The following is a 15851-nucleotide window of genomic DNA, read 5'->3' on the forward strand; positions in this document are numbered from 1 at the left end:
AGAAAACTTGGCAGACGAACTGTTGAGAGTGGCCAGAGAATGGCAAGTAGATGGAAAAGTGGTCTGTTGTGTTGGCGACAATGTAGCTAACATAATCAAAGCCATGAACATTTTAAAATGGACCCATCATCCATATCTTGCCCACACAATCAAGCTAATTGTAAGAGATGCTCTGAAGGTGATGAAGCCGGCTCAGACACCAGGGCAACAGGAAGAAGAGGGATCAGATGGCTCAGAAGCACCAGCAGTAGTGCCACAAACGTCTGCTGTTTGGATGCTGTTTGACGAGAGAGCATCTGGGGATGCAGCACGAAGGAATCCCTCAGCAGATTCCATAACGGAGGTCCGATCCTATTTGGAGGAGTCCCCCCTGCAGATCCTCTGAGCTGGTGGAAGAACAAGGCCTCTGTCTACCCACGGCTTACTGAAGTCATGACAGGGAGACTGCAAAGTTGCCACACCTGTTCCCTCTGAGAGGGTCTTTTCGAAAACGGGTTAAATAATTACTGAGAGCAGAAACCGCATCAGCCCCTCGAAAGTGAGGCAGCTTGCATTTCTGAATAACAAATCTCTCATAAAAACAAAATATGGTCAGCATTGCTGTGTGCTGCTGGTTATAACATGGTATAATAAAGAGAGAGAAAAGAGGGAGCAGTTTAATGTTTTCAGTGGGATGCTGCAGTTTTGCACATTGTTATTTATTTTTCTTTGATATGGTGCAATATTCTATTATGCTGTTCAGATTGTATTCGTTTTGAATGGTTAGATGTATATGCACTTTGTTTATATACATTAAAAAGTTGTACTTTAAATGCAAATATTTAACAGCATTCTTTTTCATAACAAACCAATGCATTTTTAAATACATTGTGGTTAAGGTAGAGTATGATTTCATTTAATAATTTAATTAGAATTGTTTTAACATCAATCATAGTCAAACTATCGCAAACTGTTTGACTTTAAAAAATACAAAACATTGTTTTTTTTAAGCGCCGTTTGGGAGCCAAAAGAGCCGTCTCTTTTTGGTAAGCTGAACCGAACGAGCCGGCTCACTGAAAGAGCCGGAATGCCCATCCCTAGTGTGGCTTGAAGCAATGAGAGACGTATATGGGCAGTGGCCATGCTGATAGCGTTCCCCAACCCACAATCCATCCCCTCCTCGTTTTTTAACTGGTTGTTTAGTACAACATCATTTCCGTTCAATTGTACGTTCCAGAATGCAAAAACATACTGAACACAGCCCAGTTTGGATTTGGCATCACACCAATCAAATCAAAAGCAAAACGTCATCACAGATAGAGCAAAAATCTTTGATGCCATTAGCCAGGTTTCCATCCAATTAGCAACCGATTTTAATGTGAATATTCTAAAATCCACATAAAAACTATCTACGCATTTTCCCACCAGAGATGTTTCCATCAAATGTACTTGTTGCGGATAAAAGGCTGTGCGTGATGAAATAGTGCACATAAAAATACCATTTGCGTTTAAATTCCCCGGTTGGGATTAGTATAGAATACAGGTTAAATGGGTTTCCCTTCCATTTTCAACTCAACTAATGGTTTTCTCACAAACAATCTTGCCTTATATAGCGATCTGGTATTGGCACTGTGTGCTCTAGCCAACAGCTCGCAGATACAGTGCAGGTATAGCCTAAATTATGAGATTATTAGACAAAATTGGGAGAATTTTTTGTTTGTCGTCAAATGTCAGCAAAGCCTCGATGATCATGTCACCAGAATAAGACCCCCAATATTTATTGGAAAGGAGCATCAAGCTCATCATCTTGCACTTTCTCCAGCCTGTCAAGATAAATCACAAATTATTTCATCTGTAGCCTAATAAACTGCATGCTTTCCTGATGAGTCGTAGTGGGCGGACCAGAACAGGGAGGACCAGGACCAGAACATGTCATTGCATTGCTTTACTTTAATATGATGGTTATTATATCAATATTTGTGCATAAAAGCATGTCTACTGAAAATTCCCGCATAATACATTTTACAGACTCAAAAAGATCTCACCGGGTCTAGCGTATTTTGTTGGAAAGTTTACCAACAAATGTTCTGTTTCAATCAGGTCTGTCATAAAAAAAATGTTTATCCGACGTACTTTACTCGCATGAAAAGGTTGGATGGAAACATGGTTAGTGTCAGATTTTTTTTTAATGTTTCTGATCTGCTTGTGACATGTTGTTGTCCTGCAGTAGCTATTTAAATCGTCCCTTTCCGAAACCATGGATGGAGATGGGTATTTAGACTTGGTGTTTTTACTTCATTCTCCGACCCCGTACTGGCCAATGATTATAACAGCGATTCTGATCTAACCATAAATTCATACATTGTAGCCTAGATGGAGTAGGCTCACGTTAACTAGCTACCTAGCTAACTTAGCTGGTTCATTGTTGCCCATTTGAGGAAGATAGGCTAGCAAGCATTTTAGCCAGGTAGCTTAGTCCAGATAGACATAAAAAACTCAAAGCGTGTACTCCTTCCTATATGACAGTCAAAGACCATTCTGCCAACATGGAAGAGAGGAGGATTGCACTGCCGTTCATCTATTCTACAAGAAGGGTGAGTCAACGACATGTTTTTTCTACTTGTGTGTGTGCGCTCACACAGAAATCAGTAACATGGAGACCCACATGATATTGAGCATCGTTGATTGTTTTTGGAATCTTTGAGTTTCTTTTCAATGTAGTAGACTAATCATATACCCTCACCGGCGAGATTCTTAGTACACCACCCCGTTCACAACAATGGATAGCTCCTACAGACAGTCAGTCACGTGGCCATGGCTTATTATATAAAGCAGGCAAACAGGCATTGAGGCATTCAGTTACTGTTCGGTTGAATGTTAAAATGGGCCAAATGGAGTGACCTATGCAACTTTGAGCGTAGTATGATCGTCAGTGCCAGGCGCGCTGGATGCAATATCTCAGAAATGTCCGCCCTCCGGAGTTTTTCACACATGGTATAGCTTAGTTGATTTGATTATGTTTAAGTTGAAATGGTGCTGGGATAGCAGAGGCAGTGTTCCTGTTTTCTTTCTGCTGACTTCCTGTCACTCTCTGTGGTTCTAAATCAGCAGTTGTTTAGTAAACTGTCGGAAACATTATCTTGCTTGACCACGCTGCAGGTCATGTAACTGTTTGTTACGCAATATTTGCTTTTTGGACTTCACCTGACAAATGTTGCTCTCTGGTGTTGTAATGAAACCAAACTATGTGTGGTTGAATTTATTCCGTTATTCTGTGTGACTTGTTGTCTTTTCGTTGTCTCAGCCTTATTGTATATCGGGGTTGGCGTGTGAACGAATGGGTTCCAGAGCAAACAACGCAATTATCACAAGACACTGTTAGGTTGTAATATGGCTTTACTTTCGGTGGATATTCTGTTTTCTCTTGTCAAAAGCCATTTCTTTATTAACCAAGCATGCCACGACTATGAAAATGATATATTCTGAATCAGGGGTGGACGGGGACCAGTCTGCACCTTAAAAAATGTATACGATTTCGGATTTCAATCTTCAATAGGCGTGCCATGACTATGAAAATGATATATTCTTAATCAGAGAGAAATGGGACAAAAATCCCCAGCTTTTCTTTGTGCACTGACACCTTGCGTTGTGATTTACGGTGTACCTCACTATGGTTACTGTACTGCACACATCGTGTTCCTCAGAATGAATGAAATAGATAAGTGGTCACAGACACCGTAGCATAGGGCTTACTCCTGTCCTGGCTGTACAACCACATCAGAAAGCAACACAATAGCGCACTCAAAAAACAAACATGTACACAGGGCCAACAAAAGGTGATGTTTCAAGGTTTGACAACTTCAAGCCAACAACAAAATGCAGCCTGACAAGCTTTCAGGGGCTGGTTGAGCTCCAGCAGATTACAGAGATCTTTATCGTTCCATGAAACGGAGTGCAGCATTTAAGTGCCAATGACTGAGAATACAATCTGAATTGTAAAGCGTGTCACCGCCGTTGCACGGAGCTGTAGGGCAGTAATGGTGAGAGTAATTGTGTGATGACAGTTTCAATGCACAGTGGCGTTCTCTGGGGCATTGTGATCATCCCTGACAGGTGATACAGCACCGTTGGGAATAGGTATATCTTACAGCAGGAATCTTCCCTTCATAAACACACTCCCTAACATATCTGCAGCTCTGTCAACTCCCCTCCACACATGCTATGGCTTTTCAATACAGCACGTCTGTATAAGTTAATTAGGTATACTTCTCCACAGCAGCTATGTGAAATACGGGAGCATCGGGGGGCAGATACATAGGGAGAAAGACTGAGACAGACAAAGACAGGACGTCTCTCAGAGTGAAAGGCACAATTGCTAAAAATCTAAACATGCTGTCAGTGGCTCACCTAAGCAGCAGAAAATGCCCCGACTGTAGAATACATTAGTCAGGTAATTGCTCTGACAAAATTACCTTCTGTGTGATGAGCTTGGCCACACGTCTCTGAAGCGTGGACGTCGATAGTCTCAATGTCGTGATCCTCTGCTGGGCTCAAATCAAGGGCTCTGCATTCAGAGAATAATATGATGTTAATGGGGGAAATCGACAATAAACATGACATGCCAGACAGTGGTGTCTCAAAACATATCCCTGGTAAGACACAAGTCCAGTGGTTTATCTATCTGGCTGCCTAATCACTATACCCCTACCAGTACGTACCATACAGAGGTAAAATATGTTTTATACTGGATATTCAGTGGATATTCGGTTCTCTCGTCTATAGCTCTTAAACAAAGCGTGCCATGACTATGAAAATGATATATTCTGAATCAGGGGAAGATAATTAAAAAAGTTGTGTATTTTTCTCTAACATAAAAAAAATGGCATTTCAATCTTCAACAGCTTTACACAAAGCGTGCCATGACACTAACCACGTTTCCAACCACAGTTTTTATGCGAGTAAAGTCACAGCGAATAAAAAATAATCAGGACAGCTGTGATGGAAACAAGACATTTCGATACAATTTTAGGAATACTGACAGATCATTTATTCATTCGACATGGTGGGATTGTTTTATGTCTGTTAAATGAATTATGCGAGAAATGGCAGAGGAAACGCCTTTATGTGTAAATATTGATATAAAAACCATAATATTGAAGTAAACTTGGAGTCACGCGATGGTCATGATGACCGATGCTTGACTGCCGTGTGACAAATAAAAATATTCTCGCTACCTACACAGCCTTCCTGCACTGTATCAGCAAACTGTTGCCTAGAGCAGACGTGACAAGACCAGAATTGCAATATTTTCTATTTAACACAACAGTTTTTTTGACAGAACTATCAGTAGAGTTGAAAATGCAATGGAAACACATTGAACTTTAGATTTTTTATTTGGTAGGCCTACATTAAAACTTAAGTGAAAAAAGTACATTGTGTGTGCACTACTTTATCATGCACAAGTCAGTTTGGTGGAAACACACCACTGGTGGGGAAATGCACATGTTTTCTCTGCCAGACTGTGGTGTCTCTAAACATGTCCCTGGTAAGACATACAGTGCCTTGCGAAAGTATTCGGCCCCCTTGAACTTTGCGACCTTTTGCCACATTTCAGGCTTCAAACATAAATATATAAAACTGTATTTTTTTGTGAAGAATCAACAACAAGTGGGACACAATCATGAAGTGGAACGACATTTATTGGATATTTCAAACTTTTTTAACAAATCAAAAACTAAAAAATTGGGCGTGCAAAATTGTTCAGCCCCTTTACTTTCAGTGCAGCAAACTCTCTCCAGAAGTTCAGTGAGGATCTCTGAATGATCCAATGTTGACCTAAATGACTAATGATGATAAATACAATCCACCTGTGTGTAATCAAGTCTCCGTATAAATGCACCTGCACTGTGAAAGTCTCAGAGATCCGTTAAAAACGCAGAGAGCATCATGAAGAACAAGGAACACACCAGGCAGGTCCGAGATACTGTTGTGAAGAAGTTTAAAGCCGGATTTGGATACAAAAAGATTTCCCAAGCTTTAAACATCCCAAGGAGCACTGTGCAAGCGATAATATTGAAATGGAAGGAGTATCAGACCACTGCAAATCTACCAAGACCTGGCCGTCTCTCTAAACTTTCAGCTCATACAAGGAGAAGACTGATCAGAGATGCAGCCAAGAGGCCCATGATCACTCTGGATGAACTGCAGAGATCTACAGCTGAGGTGGGAGACTCTGTCCATAGGACAACAATCAGTCGTATATTGCACAAATCTGGCCTTTATGGAAGAGTGGCAAGAAGAAAGCCATTTCTTAAAGATATCCATAAAAAGTGTTGTTTAAAGTTTGCCACAAGCCACCTGGGAGACACACCAAACATGTGGAAGAAGGTGCCCTGGTCAGATGAAACCAAAATTGAACTTTTTGGCAACAATGCAAAACGTTATGTTTGGCGTAAAAGCAACACAGCTCATCACCCTGAACACACCATCCCCACTGTCAAACATGGTGGTGGCAGCATCATGGTTTGGGCCTGCTTTTCTTCAGCAGGGTCAGGGAAGATGGTTAAAATTGATGGGAAGATGGATGGAGCCAAATACAGGACCATTCAGTCTCTCGATGTGCAAAACTGATAGAGACATACCCCAAGCGACTTACAGCTGTAATCGCAGCAAAAGGTGGCGCTACAAAGTATTAACTTAAGGGGGTTGAATAATTTTGCACGCCCAATTTTTCAGTTTTTGATTTGTTAAAAAAGTTTGAAATATCCAATAAATGTCGTTCCACTTCATGATTGTGTCCCACTTGTTGTTGATTCTTCACAAAAAAATACAGTTTTATATATTTATGTTTGAAGCCTGAAATGTGGCAAAAGGTCGCAAAGTTCAAGGGGGCCGAATACTTTCGCAAGGCACTGTATGTCTTACCAGGGACATGTTTAGAGACACCACAGTCTGGCAGAGAAAACATGTGCATTTCCCCACCAGTGGTGTGTTTCCACCAAACTGACTTGTGCATGATAAAGTAGTGCACACACAATGTACTTTTTTCACTTAAGTTTTAATGTAGGCCTACCAAATAAAAAATCTAAAGTTCAATGTGTTTCCATTGCATTTTCAACTCTACTGATAGTTCTGTCAAAAAAACTGTTGTGTTAAATAGAAAATATTGCAATTCTGGTCTTGTCACGTCTGCTCTAGGCAACAGTTTGCTGATACAGTGCAGGAAGGCTGTGTAGGTAGCGAGAATATTTTTATTTGTCACACGGCAGTCAAGCATCGGTCATCATGTCACCGGAATCAGACCCTCGATATTTATTGGAAAGGACCATCAAGATCACTGTGCACGTTCACCACCCTGTGAAGTTATTTCATCTGTAGCCTAATAAACTGCATGGTTTCCCGAGTCGTAGTGGGAGGACCACACACCATACCATCGCGTGACTCCAAGTTTACTTCGATATTATGGTTTTTATATCAATATTTACACATAAAGGCGTTTCCTCTGCCATTTCTCGCATAATTCATTTAACAGACATAAAACAATCCCACCATGTCGAATGAATAAATGATCTGTCAGTATTCCTAAAATTGTATCGAAATGTCTTGTTTCCATCACAGCTGTCCTGATTATTTTTTATTCGCTGTGACTTTACTCGCATAAAAACTGTGGTTGGAAACGTGGTTAGTGTCATGGCACGCTTTGTGTAAAGCTGTTGAAGATTGAAATGCCATTTTTTTTATGTTAGAGAAAAATACACAGCTTTTTTTATTATCTTCCCCTGATTCAGAATATATAATTTTCATAGTCATGGCATGCTTTGTGTAAGAGCTATAGACGAGAGAACCGAATATCCACTGAATATCCAGTATAAAACATATTTTACCTCTGTATGGTACGTACTGGTAGGGGTATAGTGATTAGGCAGCCAGATAGATAAACCACTGGACTTGTGTCTTACCAGGGATATGTTTTGAGACACCACTGTCTGGCATGTCATGTTTATTGTCGATTTCCCCCATTAACATCATATTATTCTCTGAATGCAGAGCCCTTGATTTGAGCCCAGCAGAGGATCACGACATTGAGACTATCGACGTCCACGCTTCAGAGACGTGTGGCCAAGCTCATCACACAGAAGGTAATTTTGTCAGAGCAATTACCTGACTAATGTATTCTACAGTCGGGGCATTTTCTGCTGCTTAGGTGAGCCACTGACAGCATGTTTAGATTTTTAGCAATTGTGCCTTTCACTCTGAGAGACGTCCTGTCTTTGTCTGTCTCAGTCTTTCTCCCTATGTATCTGCCCCCCGATGCTCCCGTATTTCACATAGCTGCTGTGGAGAAGTATACCTAATTAACTTATACAGACGTGCTGTATTGAAAAGCCATAGCATGTGTGGAGGGGAGTTGACAGAGCTGCAGATATGTTAGGGAGTGTGTTTATGAAGGGAAGATTCCTGCTGTAAGATATACCTATTCCCAACGGTGCTGTATCACCTGTCAGGGATGATCACAATGCCCCAGAGAACGCCACTGTGCATTGAAACTGTCATCACACAATTACTCTCACCATTACTGCCCTACAGCTCCGTGCAACGGCGGTGACACGCTTTACAATTCAGATTGTATTCTCAGTCATTGGCACTTAAATGCTGCACTCCGTTTCATGGAACGATAAAGATCTCTGTAATCTGCTGGAGCTCAACCAGCCCCTGAAAGCTTGTCAGGCTGCATTTTGTTGTTGGCTTGAAGTTGTCAAACCTTGAAACATCACCTTTTGTTGGCCCTGTGTACATGTTTGTTTTTTGAGTGCGCTATTGTGTTGCTTTCTGATGTGGTTGTACAGCCAGCACAGGAGTAAGCCCTATGCTACGGTGTCTGTGACCACTTATCTATTTCATTCATTCTGAGGAACACGATGTGTGCAGTACAGTAACCATAGTGAGGTACACCGTAAATCACAAAGCAAGGTGTCACTTTCCTGAATTGGTGTCAGTGCACTGGAAGTTGCCGGATGAGGTCTTGCTTGGTTATATTCAGTCGCTCACTTGGTGAAGTTTTTGGTATCTTTTGGTCGAGGTTACCAGGTGAGACTCTGCTGATTCACTTGGTTAAGACAGCAACTCTCGCACAAGCTTCAGTATTTCTTTAGTCGTCTTTGTCGTCAGTTTCCTGCAGATGCAAAAGTGCTCAGCATCAATAGCAACCACTAAAAACAAACTGTGTGCACAGGTACGATAGCAGATTGAGTTTAACAAGCCAGATGGGTTGTAATCGTTTGATCAATCCAATGTTTGTGGGCTTTTATGCCTTTTATTATGGTTTGTTTTCTTTACGTGTCATTTCCTCTGGTGATTTGTCTGCCCCTGGGGAGGGCCAGAGTCAATCTGCCCGGCCATCGATGCCTCTGCCAGGGCTTGGACCGTGACCTGCCCCCCCCCCCTGGGCTGGCTCTGGCTTTCTCTGACTGGACCTCTATGCTGCTGCAGTTTTAATGCCCACCGCGGAGAACAAACTCCAGCAGCATATGGCTAATGTCCCCTCTCTCTGAAGCAGCAAGTTGTTGTTTTTTTCTGTCCCTTTTTTTGTTCGGAAGTTAGGCGCTCCGTCCCTGATGCAAATGTTGTGAGACACAGATTGGCTTGGAGCCCCAACTCCTGTGTTAGGAATTGAATGTTGCAGAGTACTCCGATATCCCTTCATGACTATGGTCTTGTGTATGTTATGCGGACACTGCAGCAGAATCTGATGTGCCATTCAGATGTGCAGATCTCTCTGTGGGCTGATGTTTCACAGACAGACAGACAGCCTCCCTCGATATGAGATGTGGTCCTCCTTCCTATTCACATATGAACCCTACAGGTGTCTAACTATACAGGAGACGGCGGAGAGCAGAGTTTGACTTGAGTTGATCACCGAGAGGCAGAGACTGGCATGTCTTCTAGGCAGTGTTTGTTCCCGACACCTGTACCAGCATGCGTCCTTCTGAAATCATAGCATAAGTGTTGTTCTCCTTACAGACTTGACGGGGTTAATACTTCACTCCTAGAACCCACAGGCTGGCTTTGTAACTCCTGCTTTATGCCAGTAATTGAGTCACTTTAACCGTGCTTTTGTTTCTTTTGTTAGGTATGTAAGGAGCTGGATAGATACTCAACACTCTCAATCAGAAAGAGCTAATCTAACTATATTGTTTGACAAGTGTGTTCCTTACAGCTTGGAGTGACTGATATGTAATCTAAAAACAATTATGCCAGTTCCTGAGAACAGTATGGGGCAGGTAAGAAGCCTTTCAGCTTTCTTAAGGTTAAATGTAATGGCCTCAATCGAGCCCTCTACAAGAGTTGAACTTCTTAGTTTGCGAATAAGGGTTGTGCCTGTTCAAAGTTGGTGAATTTCAAGCAAGTTGTTCACATTGGTTTGGAGTGGATGGAATCCATTAGTCACTGCAGTTCTGGAGACTGATGGCTACTGTGTGACCATTTCCTATATTTCCTCACCCGTCCTGTGGGGGAGCTTGTTGATATTTTAGGATCATTGATCATTTGTATCCATGGATCCAATCTGTGAACAAGTGATCTGATCGGGCTCAAGTTGACTCAGTCGTCACAGATGTCATGTCGTTGTATCACCCACTCCGTAGTCTGCCATTACTTGACTGACACCACTTCCTCTACCACCATCCAATCCACCATAATCTCCAGAATGTGAAGTTCATTCTAATTCTGCAGCACATCAGGTACCTAATCTTTAGAACTGGCAAGTCAAAGACCTCGAAGGTGCTTTGGCATTTCAGAACTACTGAAGTAAGACAGAAAAAAGTCAAGGTTGCAGAGGACTGCAGCCCATCCGAGCCGGCTCTTTTTAAACCCCTGTTGGGCTTTTACATTTTATCACTCCTGGTATTTGTTCTCAGTGGCTAATTAACAGCCTTCCTTGTGCCATTCAGTTTCTTTTTTGAAGACAAGTCTTACATTTGGTCGATCTACCTGAATTTACTACTATTCTATTTTTCACACGGGACAATCAATACCAGGACTGAAGTAGCTAGGATTCAAATTCATGGTATCTTGCAATTTAATGGTTGAAAAGATGCAATTTGAAAGATCATAAATTGTGAAGGAGCTTATGCTTCATTGCCCTTGATTCAGTGCTTGCTGTTAGAACTTGATTTGCGAGTGTCTGCAAAGTGTGATTAACGAGGCGATCAATGTGCGCCGCGGCACACTACGGCACTCCTAATGCTCTTCATTAGAATAAATAAAATGAATTGACTGCAGCTCTATGAAAACTCTGTAATGGTTAAAAATCTAAGAACCGTCATCCTTCGCCTACGATTTAGCTCCTCTCGGCCTGAGTCCACCTTCATCACATTACTCTTGACAGCCCTGTCCCCAAACCTGCAGGGGCACCGGCGACAGGCTCGGGGTGAGGGTAGTGGAAGTGGTGTCGACGGGGGTGAGAGGGGATTGTTTAGTTGACTGGTAATCATAAGTCAGGGGGCTTTTTGCTCTGCAAACGTTGGGGGTAAGGCAGTTTGTGGAGTATTAATGCATGAAATAGCATTTCAAGCTGATAAACGGTTTGCAGAGAGGTCTTTTTGCAGATTGCTCTTGTGGTGTTGATTTTTCATGGCCGAGTCCTATTCTCTATAATAACATTTACCAGAGGATTTATTCTACTTACTTGCCTCACGCTTTCTCCGGAAATAGGGTTTGAAGTAGTCCTGCTGACTCCTAGGATACAGGCTGTTGTTCAAGATGGAAACAACTCTCTTATGTTCAATTAGCAATAAGTCATTTGACGCAGAACTTTCTGTTGAATATTTTCATTTTTTCTCTTCGTAAAATAACATTGACTAAGAGATCAAAAGGTTGTCAACAGTGCGTCGGTGTCCTACCGTCGATTTACTGAGAGAATTTTAATCATGCACCCACAAGTCCATATCTCTGCGTACTTGGTGATGGTCCTGTAGGTCACGTCAAGACCAACCTCCATTTATTTGTGCATAAACAAATCCCATTTCTAAGTGCACGTCGTAAGAAGAGTAGCATGCTTAGGTGTGGCATTGTTGATAGCCAATATGACAAGTTAAACCTGGCACTATCATGCAGCTTCCTCCAGTTGTTTAGCTAGTAATGGACCTTTTTAATAGATTTTGCTCATGTAATTTCCAGACCTCCACAATGGAAAGAGCTTTATAATTTCAGAGCAGCTGTATGAGGACCTGGGGTCTTCTCCTCCAAAGACCTGGTACCGCGATGGGAGATGATGAGGTGCCTGAACTGTGAGAAGGACTGCATGATGGCCATGGTCCCTTTCTGCCTGTACAACACCTTTGCAGTGCTACTGTATGGGCAACTCACCTCCTCTCTCGCCTTGGCCAACCTTTATTAGCTCTGTGCCCATTAAACCTGACCTGAGCGCTCATTCTGCATGGAGACACTTAATTGCATGGTACCGTGGGTGCCAGTCCTCCATGGGGTAACTAATAAGCGCTGGTTCCTGAGGAGACTATGCATGAACTGTATATGAACTGTAAAACTTTCCCTCTTTTTCACTCCTCTCAGTTCCGCTCATTATTTTAATCACCTCAGAAACGATGCTCTCTGAATTAAACCCACGTCTGAAAATGTGTGTGTCTTGTGTAACTTAACAAATAAGAATGAAATATGAAATCGTTCCTTCTTTATAAATTATTCCATTAAGTGTAATGTTAAATGGTTTACAAATAATCAGTAATGACTTAATTTCATGAAATGTATGAATCTGGATGTGCAATCAAACTGGGGAATTCTTTTTTTTTTTAAATGTATGGTTTTAAAAGAATAACAAGACTAAAGATGTATTTCCAGTGTAATTGTTTTTTGTACTTGTGTTTATTGTTTAAAGTTAGACATCCAAGGTAAAAATGCTGTGCCTCATGACATATATTTAGCAGATGGCCATGTTACTTGAAAAGATAAGGTGTTTCATATTGCTTTAGATTCTGAGTAGGTGTTCTCAGAGCGTTAACCATTTAGTGGTCACCCGCTCCCCTGCATACGGCATGTCTATAAAGCTGTGATTATCCCGAAAAGGCAATAGTTTGCTGGGGACGTAGGAGACCTCTGTTGAACACTTAGTGGTGAGTCTGTGTGTGGTAGTCGTCTCTCAAGGGGACAATATGTCAGCCCACAAGAGGAGGTGTTTATTTTGTCATGTTTCTTCTGTGGATTTCTCAGCACATTCAGGTCAGACCCCAGACACGCCGGACTCACAGATATTCCATGAGACAATACTGGGTCATTTAATTATGGTAGCATCCATCTGAAATATGTTTTTGTTTATTGTGATGATTTCCCTCGGTGTTTCCTTTCAAATCCAGGACAATGTGTACAATTATTGGTTTGTTTTTCCATCATCATTCAGAATGCAGTTTTTTTTTAAACGTGCCCATTTCTGAATGGTTAATTGTAACTGGACACAGTCAAATGACCAGGTCAACATTTCAAACAAACAGTTCACGTTTATTTAGCAAATAGCCTAGAATGATAAACTGATGGTGGTTATGGAAGCTACAACAATCAATGCATCATGTGCAGATTAGTGTATATTATCAATGCAGGATGAACAGACCCTTTCCAAAGTGGTTTTCGGTTTTTACTGATGTTACTCAACCCATCGTGGTCATTTATGTTAATTAAGGCAATTTAGTTACATTAATAATTTAGGGCTCTATTTTAACAAACCTATCGCAATGGTAGATCTAATTTCTGGCAGTAGTGCTATAGGTCAGAAATAGTTTATCTATTTTCATAGCCGGAATTATGAGCGCAATACTGTAGCTGGCGGTGGCGTGAAACGGCTTCGTTTTGATGAATTAACAAGTTGTAGGTGTGAGGAAGGCTTGGACACTCACTGGACAATCAAGGCTCTCCATGGATTGATACGGCAAGCGTTTGTCTCATGTTCTGTAGGTTATTGACAGTCTTTGCGTTGTCATCAACTCCAATGCGGCTGGAGGCACTAAATATGCTAGTCCTAGTCCATTGTGGATTAATACTACAGTTTATTAAATAGCATAGGCTACAGTAACGAGTGATAGCAAGATAACAAACAAAAAAACATCTAGTGTATGCTCAATACACTGTGTGTACAAAACATGAAGGAACACCAATATCGAGTTGCACCCCCTTTTGTTCTCAGAACAGCATCAATTCGTCGGGGCATGGACTCTACAAGGTGTCAAAAGCGTTCCACAGGGATGCTGACCCACGGTGACTCCAAAGCTGGAAAAAGCAATGGGCAAAGTCAAATTAGGGAAGGTCACGAGAAGTGGGTTAGTTCTGATTTCTTGTGTTTCTGAGGATCAGAAAAAAATGTGTGTTGGATATCAAACAAGTTGATGGGATATGATGTATCATGCTTTGAGCTACGGAGCAGGGCACCTGTCAAATTACTCATTTCTGGAGTATCGGAGGATGTTGACGTTGCTTTATTGAAGAAAATTCCAGGAGTGGTCAGTGCATGTGGAATGAATCGCATGGTTAATGGCAGGAAGACTTTGTCTGTTCAAGTGTTTTTTGATATGGAGTCTCTCCCTACTCGAGTGCAGCTGGGAAATGTGTCCTATCCTGTTTGAGCTTTGTAAATAGGCATTTACAATGTTCTTTCTGTCAAATGTTTGGACATTTAAGTAGTGTCTGCAGACGGGGGAGAAGCCGAGATGTGGGATGTATGGGAAAGATCACTATGAAGGAGATTTTAAAGGTCTAGCAGAAGAGAATGGACAAGGAGCAAAATGTTGCAACTGTGGTGGTGAACATGAAGCGCAGTCCTTGGAGTGCCCGAGTAGGGTGAAAGAGACTGAGGTTGCTAAAATCAGGGAAGTTTGAGAGAGTCCCATATGCGGAGGTTGTCAAAAGGGTGGAAAGAGTGAGTATCTTCAGAGGTCCAGTGGTAATGATGAATGGTGTGCCTACATCGGAGCCTTCACCACAGCCTGATAATCAACGGCAGGACCCCAAAATCCTGCGAAGAAGAAAGTGGACTTCGTGTAATTTATAGCAATGGTATAAAAAAATAAAAAACAGAACTGCACAAGTTGAAAGGAAGTCAAGAAAATCGATATTGTTTATGCAGCTTAACTTTTTCTGGGATTAAAAGATTTTACACCAGAGCCTGAGTAGGGTATTTTTATTTACTTGTTTTTCTTTAGTATTGAGCTCGGTGGGAGAATTTTGAAATGTGGAGCTGTGATTGACCACACACCCCAGCAGTGTAAGTGGCGTCATGCACCTTAAACACGTGTTTGCGGACCGCCATTATATCATAGAAGAAGAAGACCATTGTTGTAATTGGCTTCAACGAGTATAGGCCTTTGCGCATCGCACTTCTCCTCAGTTAAAAAAATACTAGTCTCCTGTAAATTGTATGTGTGCATGTTCTCAATAAGCAAGATATAGCCTAGGCCTACTGTCGTTAGGGTGTTTTTAACAACTGAAAAATGTGGAATATGTTTGGAGGAACGCATCTTTGGTAACCGGACAAAGGGTGATCGTTGGAAATGAAGATGCATACAAGCCAAATGGAGTATGCACTGCAGGTAGGCCTATGTGAATTGTGAATAATGCAACACCATGAAGGCTAAAGCCACACGAGTAGACCATTTAGAAACCTATGGATTGGCTACTTGGCTATTGTATAGCCAGGATAAGAAAGACAACAGACGCATTGCAGTTGAACCAGCATTTGTTATAGTAGGGTAAGGCTAGCCCACTAAGGGCTTGTTTTTTTTTTAAATCAAACTAAACGGAAAACAAGCAATTGTTACAGGAAAATAACGTACATGTTCCTAAATACGAGTGTCACCAGATTCTCATCTCGAATC

The 15851-nt window shown here is 41.6% G+C and overlaps 1 long non-coding RNA gene across 1 annotated transcript; it reads left to right on the top strand.

Annotated features, from left to right (window-relative positions):
* Positions 1-7682: 7682 nt before the first annotated feature.
* LOC110502114 (uncharacterized) lies at positions 7683-12652 on the top strand. Its single transcript, XR_002470294.3, has 3 exons — positions 7683-7871; positions 8026-8117; positions 12190-12652. It is a non-coding gene; the product is annotated as an uncharacterized LOC110502114 (long non-coding RNA).
* The last annotated feature ends 3199 nt before the right edge of the window (positions 12653-15851 follow it).

The sequence above is a fragment of the Oncorhynchus mykiss genome, chromosome 22, assembly GCF_057628025.1.
Source record: "Oncorhynchus mykiss isolate SJ-2025 chromosome 22, ASM5762802v1, whole genome shotgun sequence".
NCBI classification, from domain to species: Eukaryota; Metazoa; Chordata; class Actinopteri; order Salmoniformes; family Salmonidae; genus Oncorhynchus; species Oncorhynchus mykiss.